The sequence below is a fragment of the Passer montanus genome, unplaced genomic scaffold (assembly GCF_014805655.1).
Source record: "Passer montanus isolate IOZ18808 unplaced genomic scaffold, ASM1480565v1 scaffold9, whole genome shotgun sequence".
NCBI lineage: Eukaryota > Metazoa > Chordata > Aves > Passeriformes > Passeridae > Passer > Passer montanus.
Window position 1 is genome coordinate 2,595,520 of NW_024374367.1, and position 10,724 is coordinate 2,606,243.

Sequence of the window (10,724 nt, forward strand, 5' to 3'; positions counted from 1 at the left end):
TTAGGGCTAGACAGTCTTCACATGACAAAGAAAAATCTAGCAGTTAGCTTCTCTGGTTTTGGAGCTAGAGGTAGTGTGACATGCCATGCTGAAACACCTTATGCAGTTAACACCTCCTGTCATCTAGAAGCCCAGTTCTGGCAAAAATGCAATTGTCATTTTCAATTTAACAGTCAGTGTTACAATAAAAATTACTTCCTAGCACATTCATTGAGTAAGAAACAACAAAATGTCTCTCCAGAACTTGTGCACTTGTGTGTTTCTAATTAATTCTGATAGTGCTGGTTGGGTTCAAAGATGTAAATCTGGTTCTCAGAGCAAGGAACTCTGGCATAGATACTACAGCTGAGGCCAGGATCAGGTACTGGTAATTCCACTGGGCACATAGACCTAGGCTGGTTTACCCGGGTCTGGGCAGAGAAACAGGGGCCTCAGGTGCTTTTGAGCAGATGGCAATGGAACAGAGGGAGAAGTAGAGATAAAAGGTGACATACAGAAGCAAAATCATTCTGATAAAAGCTACAGGGGAAAAAAAAAAACCCTGACCTGAACAATTTGCATTCCAAACAGTACAGCTTTAAGAGATGAAAACCACATCTCACTTCCCAAAACTCTTGATGAAAAGTAAACAAACGCAGTGAAAAAAATGCAGGGGGAATTTTGACATGGCATCATTCTTATCAAAGCCTGGTACATAGATAAGACTGCTTTGGTCTTTCACAATAACCAAACTACAGTCTTTCCCCATAAACCCTCAGAAACATGGTTTCTTGCCAGTGATAAGTCCCATCCTTATTTGTACCTTTTTGACCCTGTTTTCCATGTCCCCACAATGGTGTTTCACTGGGAAAATATACCATAGACTGCTAAAGAACAGTGTCTCCCAAAGCACCAACCATAATACTCAAGATACTTTTCCCATTTTCTCCACACCAAAACTTCAGTCCATTTATCTCTTCTTGTTTCACAAAACACAGTCAATCAAAGCTCCCTCTCTTCCTCCTGTGGGTGATGGTTTAGGAGTCTGATTTCCATTTCAATATTTCCCCTGAACTTACACAGTCCCATCTACTCATACATCACAGAGTACATCATTTACTCAGCCCTTCAACAAGTACAAATTTCTTGAGGGACAGAGGGAAATGAAGGATTAAAAGGTCTATTAGCACATCTTGTTCAGCATCACAGGATGTGGTGGGTAGTTCTTCCTCACCTGGGAGGGACTAGCAAAATCAATTACCATGAAACAGTTTGTATTTTATAAGCTTTCTCTAGTGATGACACAATGCACAGTCCAGTCTGTAGGAACAAGTCTTTACAGAGGAGTTCTGCAGTGCCTGAAGAGCTGGAAATACTTTCTCAACACCAGGACAACCCCAATGCCTTCCCTGCATTAGAAATCCAGCCTCAGGTAAACTAGGAACAATTTTAGAATCTTATTTATAATCAGGGCAGGGATATGTTACCTTAAATTTGACTTAGGCAGAATAATGATAGTAATAATACAAACAATATTTAAGATCTCTGAAGGAAGAAATTGCTAGACAAAGTGAAAGAAAAAAGCAAACTAAGAGCAGGAACATATTCTGGTTTTACAATAATTAAGTCACACAACACCCATTATCTGGGTCAATTCACAAGGGATCATAAGAACATTTTCTTCAGCTTTGATTCCAATTGTTCATATCTCCCCAGTTTCAGATGCCCAGTTTAATCCAGCCCTGAATTTCAAGTAGCACAACAGCACTCTTCTGTTACTGTGTGGAAAAAAAGTTTTTTTCTGTAACAATAAGATTCTTCAGCCCTGATTTGTCTCCAGAATAGCTGGAAAAACTTCAAAGGAACCCTGTTTGAATTATTACTTTGACAAGGACCTAGTTGTAGGCTCTATGTGTAGAATAGTTGCAGGACCTATGTAGAATAAAGCTCCTCTGGGCTACAGTTGGGCTGCTGGGTCACCAAATCCCTTCGTTTGAGAAGAAACGAGAGCAGGGGCTCCCAGGGACAACAGTTGTCCCACTTTACCCTTCAGTGACAAATGGGGATCTCCAAAACATCAGAGACATCTCTCAGCCATCCCCAGAGCACCCCTTATACTCGACCCTCTGAAGTACATAGCATGTGTGGGAGGATTTTGCTATAAACCTCTGAAGGTTGTCAAGAGCTTGCAACATTCAATATCTGCAATCATAGGTGAATTTAGGAGCCTATCAGAAAAGAGGGGAAAAAGGTTTTATGTGCCATCAGCTTGAGACAAGCTCAGCAAGGAAAAAGAGGGGAGCAGGAGGATCAGCACAACCTAGTACTGAATTACACATACACACCATGGGTGAGGCTTCTTGCACTGCAAGCCCCATGCAGAGCCCTCTGGGAGGGCCAGTCCCCTCTCTGCAGCTCTCTCCATCCCCCTGAGCTGCCACACTCAGCTAAATGCCTCCACACTTCCCAGCCCATTGGGAGGAGACCCAGGGCTGTGTCTGAACACCAGTGAGGGGGCCAATGTGGCAGTGCCTCTCCAAGGAAACCTCTGCTCCCTGCCTTGAGACCTGCCCTAGGGCAGGAGGTATCCCCTGCATGGCTGGGCCTGGCCTCCCATGGGACAAGGCTGCAGCAATTCTGTTTACACATTTTACAGCCTTATCAGTCAGGAGGCTTCACTTTCACAGGTGGCTTCTTGCCATGGCACATCCCCTCCTCAGGGGTTGCTCCCCACCCTGTCCCTCCTTTACACCCCTCCTTTCTCAGCATTTTCTCCCCTCCCTTCTCACAAAACTTAGTTATCTAACCTGAGCATTTTTCTTCCCTTAGTCTGCTTCTTAATCTCAGAGGAGCCATTTCCCTCTGTCTGTTGATGATTGTTATTATTTCTGCTCTGTAAATGCATCTATCATGATCTTTTCTTGCAAGGCGTGAGCAGTCACAAGTTCCTCATATTTTTCAGGGAACCTGTTTAGCAAGGATTCTGCAAAAGAAAGGTTTCTCTTCTTGTCCTCGAAGGCTGCAAGCATTACAGTATAGGGCACCTTGCTAATTGCAGCAGTAAACACTAGAACTGTTAGCAGCCTAAAAAGCAAAGAAGAAATAAACCCCCAAATCCTCAAACATCCTTTCCTGAGGCTGGACAGAAGCTCCTGCTTGGCCATCCTGCTGAGTTGAGAAACACATCACATCCCATGGCTGGAATGCTAATTAATTTTGCAACTAATGAACTGGTGATAACAAATTTACCGCACTGGAGATGTGAAGGAAGGCACAGCTTTGATACACAGTGTCACCTTCCCCAGTGGGCAGACAGGATATCCCCAAGACAGGATATCCCCAAGGCTCTTGTGCTGTGCTGGTAGTTGAGGAAGTGTTTCACACCAAGATGAGTCTTTCCAAAGAATCAGCGCTCCGTAGAGACCTCGCAGGGGTCAGGGATCAGGAAGGGCTGGCAGTTCCCTACAGGATGAGGACTCGAGGATAACTCAGTCTGCAGGGCAGGGCTGCCCCATCCCACAGGACATAAGTGAGACCAGCAGCCAAGTCTGGGGATGGCAGCCAGGGCCAACCCAGAGCCCAGACCATTTGTGGTGATAGAGCAGATCAAGGCAGGAACTCAAAGTGCAGGTCAATCAGCTCCAGTGACAGTAACCATGGTCAGACACAGTCTAGTGGTCACCAGGCAGGTCTGATGCCAAACTGGGAGGTCAGTCCATGGATCAGGGTCCCAATGTGAGGCCCTGTGTGGAGTGGTACATCTACACCACAGCTCAGGGAGCAATGGAAAGTCATGGACTGAGTTGGAATGGAGCTGCTGAACTCATGGGCAGGGCAGTGGCTGGAGGCTGATCAGGCTAATTACACTCAGGGCCCTGACACTTCATCTCCACAGCCCTGGCCAGTATCATGGCCAGACACTAAGAGAGATGCCCACACATCCCATGACATCTCAGCACCTGTGTTCATACCAGGTAGCCCAGAGCTTACAGACGAATTTTGCCACTGTCCCCTCTAAGTGCAACCTCCACAGCCTTCACAATAGCCATAAATGCCCCATGACCTCCTCCCTCAGAAGTAAGAGGGATGATATTCCATATTACAGAGCAGCCTGTGTCTGAGGCATCTCGAGAAGGTGAAGCAATAACCAGGAACTGCTTTTCCTCCCCACATGCTGATGTGCCTTGGGGCAAGGAAAAGCAGCTGCAGGAGCAGCAGGGCACCTCCCAGCCCATCAGTACAGCAGCACGGAGGCAAAGACAAACAAAGATGCAGGAAGTGATTATGCCTTCTGACAACAGAGCTGCGAAGCTGAGTAAGCAATTGGTGATTTGAGCTGGCGCTAAGCTTGGGGTTTTCATTACAGACAAACAACCTAAACCCAAACAACACAACAGTGGCAGTTGTTGGTATCAGTGAGGAAAGTTAAATAACCTCCCCCAGTGGATACTGCAAAAGTGGAACATGTGGGATAAGAGCGACAGTAGCATTAGAGACTGGAAATTGGCCAAGACACAACTGGAGCACACACGCAGACACCCTCATCATCCAAGAGGAGAAGTTCAGTGTTCCAGGAGCACCATGGAATGCTCCCTTACGGGTGACATTTAACTCTGTCTTCAGACACCAGACAAGAACACACTCTGCAATAACTGGAGATGTCCAATAATCCAAACCAGAAAAAGCTTTCCATTCTGCTGCTGAGCTGTATCCTTGCCATGGTACTCTCTGACCCTGGGTCAGAACATACAAGCTTACAATCAGAAAGATTTAATGAAAAGCATGCAACAGCCAGAGATTCTGCTGCCAGGGGAGGAGGGGAAGAGAGAGCAAGAGAGGAAAAACACATCAAATGGCTTATAAAGAAAGAAGCATGTGCACTTCCCAGCAGCGGATGCAGTTTTTTAAGCCATCCCGCTTGGGGGAGCTTCCCCTAACTCTGAGACTTTCTTGAAGGCAAAAGATAAACACATCATGGGGCCAATATTAGGGCTGTGCAGCTGCACAAGTCTCTTAGAAGGTCCCTTTTGTATTGCCTTGGCTTGTTCTTCAAGCTCAGAGGGAAGGTTAAGTTGAAGTCACCTGCTCTCTGATTCCCTGTGTACGCACTTGAGCCGTCGCAAAGGGAGAGGCAGGTTCTGCCAGGGACAAGATTTATGCACTTAGTCCTTTTGAAGTGAAAAATAAAGGAAAAAGTCCTGCTTTCAGAAAAGCAGCTCTGGGAATATGCATTTCCCCAATACAAGCTCCATGTAGACATGACATTTAACAGTCCTCAAAAATCCCTCTGAGGGGTTGTCAGACTTGCTCATAGCAATATGTGGGAAGTAGAGAGTCTGGCTTCTCATTCTGAGGAAACCAACAGCCAGCACTGCTCCTTTGGGTTGGTTGTGCTGAAGAGCGACTGGGGCAGAGACGTTCCCACACCTTCTAACAGAGAGCTTCTTTTTCATCACTAGCTCCTACCCCATCCCACAGCTCTTACCCAACTCTCTCAATCCACCTATCCACTTACAGGCAGCTGAAATTTTCCAAGTAGATACAGCTTGCCAAAGATTACACTTCCAAAGTCCCACTGTAGTGCCTTCCCCTAGACCTCCCCTTTGCCCTTTGCCTTCTGGCCCCTCTTGTGCCTTACTCTTCCCCAGAAATCCCCATTCCTCAGAGAATACTTCTCTGAGCAAGCAGAGACCTTCCCAATTACTGCTTATGTGGTCAGGGAGGGCATTAAGAAAATAACCACTGAGACAGCAGTGGTTTATTTAGGAATTTAGGAATAGCCTGGAAACAATTTCTAAGGAGATCAGTCTAGGAAGCTCTAGTTGTGCTGATGCTTCTTTTGCAGGACTAAAAACATTAACAATATTTTCTCCAGGCTTAAGTGTCTCAGAACTACTACAGCAGCCATATGAGTCCACAGCAAGGATCCACCTACCACCACAATATAAACTATGGATTGACACCTAGGAAAGAGGAAGAATAGGTCAAAAACACATGGTACTTCCCTTCTCAAACACAAATTATTTGCTTAACCTTCAACCATTTTGCTGAAGAGATTTTTTTCAGCCTTAGAGCGTTGGTCTGTTCTGTGATTCCTAACAATCTTAGTTTCAAACACTATCGTCTTCCTTTGAACAGAAGAATACAGCTTGAACCCACAACACCCTCATGTGAAGTTCTCTACCAGGTGAAGTGTCTGCTACGTGGTACATGCAGAACCTGCTCCCACCATTTGTTTGAAATCTGCCCACATTTGTTCGCCTCCGATTCTTGCATGAGAAAAGGTAGGAATAGGCAGTCGCTACCCATGTGCTTCATGCACTTCCAGATTTTGTTGGTCTCTGTTACATTCCCCTTCAAATCATCCCTTTTCCAGGCTGAAGTATTCCAGAGAGCTTTATTGCTTCATTTATGGGAGTTTCCATGTCTGGTCTCAGAAGGTCACCCACAGCAGATGGGACAGGGTATGGTGCTTTCCCACTTTTGGAGTACCCTGTTCTTCAGAAATGAATTTGACTTGTGCTTTCACAAGGCTTTTACAGAAAAGAAAGAAAACATGGCACATATTCCTTTTCTATACTCACTTTTCCTTCATTTGAAATCAAAGGCAATACTTTAAAAAGCAGAACAATTTCTCTTCTAAAAGCACAAAAATCCCCTTCTCAGAAGAGCCAAACAAAAGATCATGACTCAGACATGGAGCTTTAACTTCCTCATCCTGTGATCCAAACTTTTGACCTCCAACATTCTCTGCTTCTCTGAGGGCATCATAGGTCTGCCTGATCTCCAGTTGTTGGATTGATCTTGGAGATCCACGGCACTTCTCGAATATGTTTTGGTCAACTCAGCACTCAGAAGCAGCACCTTGGAATTGGAAAGTTTGACCTCGCAATTGTGGCATTCTTTTACACATAAGATATTTGGGAGAGTAGGGAGGCATGGTAATGACTGGTGGAGAAGGTGCTGTGTTTACAGAATACAGCCATCAAAACTGCTCTGGCTGTCCACAGACTTCAGGGACCACTCCCCTCCAGGGCAGGCCAGAGGGATTTCCTGGCTAATATCAGGTAAGGAAAGATTTCTGTTGAATAGCTGCACGTTAAGATGTATTTTATAACCCCCTGGTTAGCCCAGAGGAATTCACTGGCTGTCAGAGGATCAACACGTCCACAGTGCTGGGATGCCTTGGTATTAAGTTACAGCTTTGGCATCGCCCTTAAGTTCAGCAAGTCAAAGAAAATAGTTGCAGATTGTTTTATTTACTGAGCACCAAACAGGTAATAGGATTACAGACACGTAAAATCAAATTTTTAAAAACTACAAAAGAAGGTGTCTCACATTTTTTAAGGATTCAGCAAACAAAATCTTGATTAGTTTAGTACAGTCCTTCACAGTAAGGTTGTTTTTGTGGCACAGGGTGTTTCAAGAGGTCCAGCCTTCATTTCACAGCCCATGGGCATTCCAGAATCACAAGGATTAAAAACCACTAATTTCCCAAATCTCAGGTCAAATCAAGAAAGAGCTTTGGACCTTCCAGTCACTAAATCAGTCTGTTCTACATCCTTCAGAAACATTCATGCCCCTTGAAGTTCTCCCAGGCCCAGACTGTGAATGCAGCAAGGTTCCTCCTACCCTGGACCTCAGCTGAGCTCAGGGTTAATCTGACCATGACCATTCCCACCTGGTAGAACAGCTCCCAGTGGGTGCTCTCGCTTCCAGCAAGAGCCAGATGATTCCCCAGTTCTTACATTTCCAGACTGGTCTGGAGACAAATTCACACAGCCAGGGCTGAAAATCAGTGATGAAGCTCTCCAGATGAAAGCCTGTGCAACCAGAAGGAAATCACATTATGCTTTATGATGGCATTGGGTACTTTATTAAAAACAACATAAGCAAACAAAAGGAGCAGCAGTGGAAGGAGAAGTTTCTGGCCATATTGCCACCAGAAGAAATGCTCAGCAAGCCTTCACCTTAGCATGAAGCCTTTTCAAAGACCAATCCCTGCTTCACATTGGGCATGAACCACCATTCCACGTTATAAAGAGGTATTAAGGCATTTAACCTGTTGTAATCTTGATTGCCATCCACCACATCAGAGCAATGTGTTAGGAAAGCAGCATCAAGGAGAAGGAAAGAGGGATTGCTGCAGAATAGCAATATTTACACTAAAGAATATTGAGCACCCTTAAAATTACAATTTTTTACACTTTTAGATATAAAGAAGGCAGCAGGAATAAACATATTGGTCTCCTGCATAAAAATGTTCTTATGTCCCAGATTTCTTCTGGCTGAGATAACAAGACATGGATTCTTCAGAAGCTTCAAGAGACAGAACCACCACTGTATCCCTTGGTAATTGGTGCCAATAATTATTTAATTGTTGCTATTTAGTCACTGTTAAAACCACATACCTTCTTTTTCTAGCTCATATTATCTAAGTTGAATTTCTAGCTGCTGGATCACATTATGCTTTCATCTGTTTTTCATCCACACACAGGCATTGCTTTACCCAATGAAATTCACCCCTGCATTTTAAGCTGACACAGCAAATGACATTCAACAGTTTTGGTCAGGAAGGAAAGGATCCTGAATCGTGCTGCATGTGAAAGGCTGCCACTGAATTCAGACAACCAAGTTGAAAGGTGACATCTGCTCTGTAGTTAAAGCTTGCTTAGAGCAATAAGGACAAGCATCATCCCCACAGATGTTTATGGAGCTTTCTGAAGGGGTGGCCTGAAGCAGCAAGGCTGGCAGCAGTTGAATACTTTTAGTATTGCTGTTGAATTACTGCCATCATCAACTAAAGTTATGAGTATATGGGATAAATAAAAGCCAGCAAGTGCCATCAAAGTTGCAGAGAAAGTTTTGTAACCACTCCCCAAGGGAAGACACGTGGGCAGGGGTGAGGACATGAACCCCTCAGCAGCTCTGCAGGATGTGGTTGTGCTGCCATCCACGACTCTGACCCTGCTGCTGGTACTGCTGTGCTTGAGAAACAATGGCAGATTTACCCCTTACCTCAGAATCTGGGTCAAGCTTGAACAGTGGCTGACTTCTCCAGCTGAAAGGTCTCCTGCCCTGTGATACAGGCTCTCTGGAGGCTGATGCAGGGCACAGCACAGCCAGCTGCAAGCAAACTGTAAATGGGGAATTCTGAGAATGTAAGTTAGAGTCCCATGGGTCTGGCAAGGGCCTAGAGAGGAAGAAAAGGAGACCTCAGCTCTCTCTGTGAGCTGTGGTACAACCATCCATCTCCAGGACAGTGATGCTGTTCACAATCACAGTGGGAAAACATATCTGTAACAGCAATGCTCAGAACAGTCTGTCCCCCCCGCCCAGGAATGACACAATGGAGGAAGCAGCTGGTGCAGCCAAGCAGCACCAACTGGCATTATCGTAACACTCTGGGCTGTAAATTGTGTCAGAGCTGTTTTCTGTGCTGTTCAGTCATTCCCTTCATGAGGGCATGAGCCCCTGGGGCAGGGAGCACAGATAACCCTGGCCAGGACTGCCCAGAAGGCCCCTGCAGCTCCATACCAGAGCCCTGAAGCAGCAGCTCTGTAGCAGATCCTTGGACACCAGCAATGGATTGCTACAGTCTTAGAAAAACAGCTGCCAGACTTTGCTCTCCCAGTCACAGCCCTGACACAAGCCATGTGGGCAAGATGAGTCTTGGCAAAGAGGGCAAGTCTGAGTGCTGAGATTAGGAATTTCCCCACTTGGGGCCAGTGGAGAAACAAAGAGCAAAGGGGAACCAGCCTGCTACATTTAACTGTGTGGTTAGACCAAACAAATCTATTTTCCTTATGTCTGCTGTCAAGATGTGGAGGGTTTTTTCTATAAAGTAAATGACAGTGAGCTATGCATGTGAGATATAGGGAGCAGGTCACTCTTCTTCACTGTGCCAATTAGTCTCTCCCAAATGACACTTTTTATTTTTAATTCCAGGTACTTCTTAGTGCAAGAGAGGTTCCAGACAGGACTGATGCTTGGACAGCTGGGACTCTCCCCCACAGCCCAGAGCCAGTACAAAGCCAGTCTCCCAGGTAAACTGCTCGTCACAGCCTAGGAAAATTTCTGCTTTCTCTTGTGCCTGATGCATGTGCACACACACAGATCCAGCTGCAAAGCAAACCTGCTCTAGTTTGGAGTTAGCAGACACAGGAAAAAGGCTGCAACCTGACTCCAAACCTCCAGTATTAACTGGGCCCAAGTGTTCCTCTTTCCATGTCTTGGGACTTTCTCTCCACCCTCTCCCACATGCACCCCTTCAGTCACTGGATCACCAGGCTGAATTCACCAACTAAGCACCCCGTGTTTCCCAGCCTAGCAGGATGGAAAACCTGTCTGACAGCTGAAGTTCCTGAAAGAAGCATGATGAGGTGCTAAGAAAATAACTGTACTTACAAATTCTTTGGGCTGAAACAGCTGCTTTTGTAGCTGGATGGGATTTTGGCTGGCAGTCAGCTCTCCCTAGAAGGCATCTCCACAAGACACTCCATTTACTTCCTGTTCCCTAGCAAGCCCCTGCAGGAAAGCAAAGAAACTGGGATTAAACATGTATGACAGAGCCCAGCCAAGACACACAATCTGAATTCCCAGACAAAGTGCAAGATAAATATAAGCATCACAGAGGAACAAACGTAATATGGGCTTAAGTCTTGCATGAGCCCTCTGTAAATGTGATCTAACAGCAGGCTGCACCTTCCAGCCTGGCAGATTCCATAAATGCAAGGACTCACAAA

General features: G+C 45.5%; 1 long non-coding RNA gene across 1 annotated transcript; it reads right to left on the minus strand.

Moving 5' to 3' along the window:
- Window positions 1-7,401: 7,401 nt before the first annotated feature.
- On the minus strand, window positions 7,402-10,509 carry LOC120495631. The gene is made up of 3 exons (XR_005626098.1): window positions 10,387-10,509; window positions 8,998-9,116; window positions 7,402-7,802 (listed from the first exon to the last, which is right to left on the minus strand). It is a non-coding gene; the product is annotated as an uncharacterized LOC120495631 (long non-coding RNA).
- Window positions 10,510-10,724: the final 215 nt, after the last annotated feature.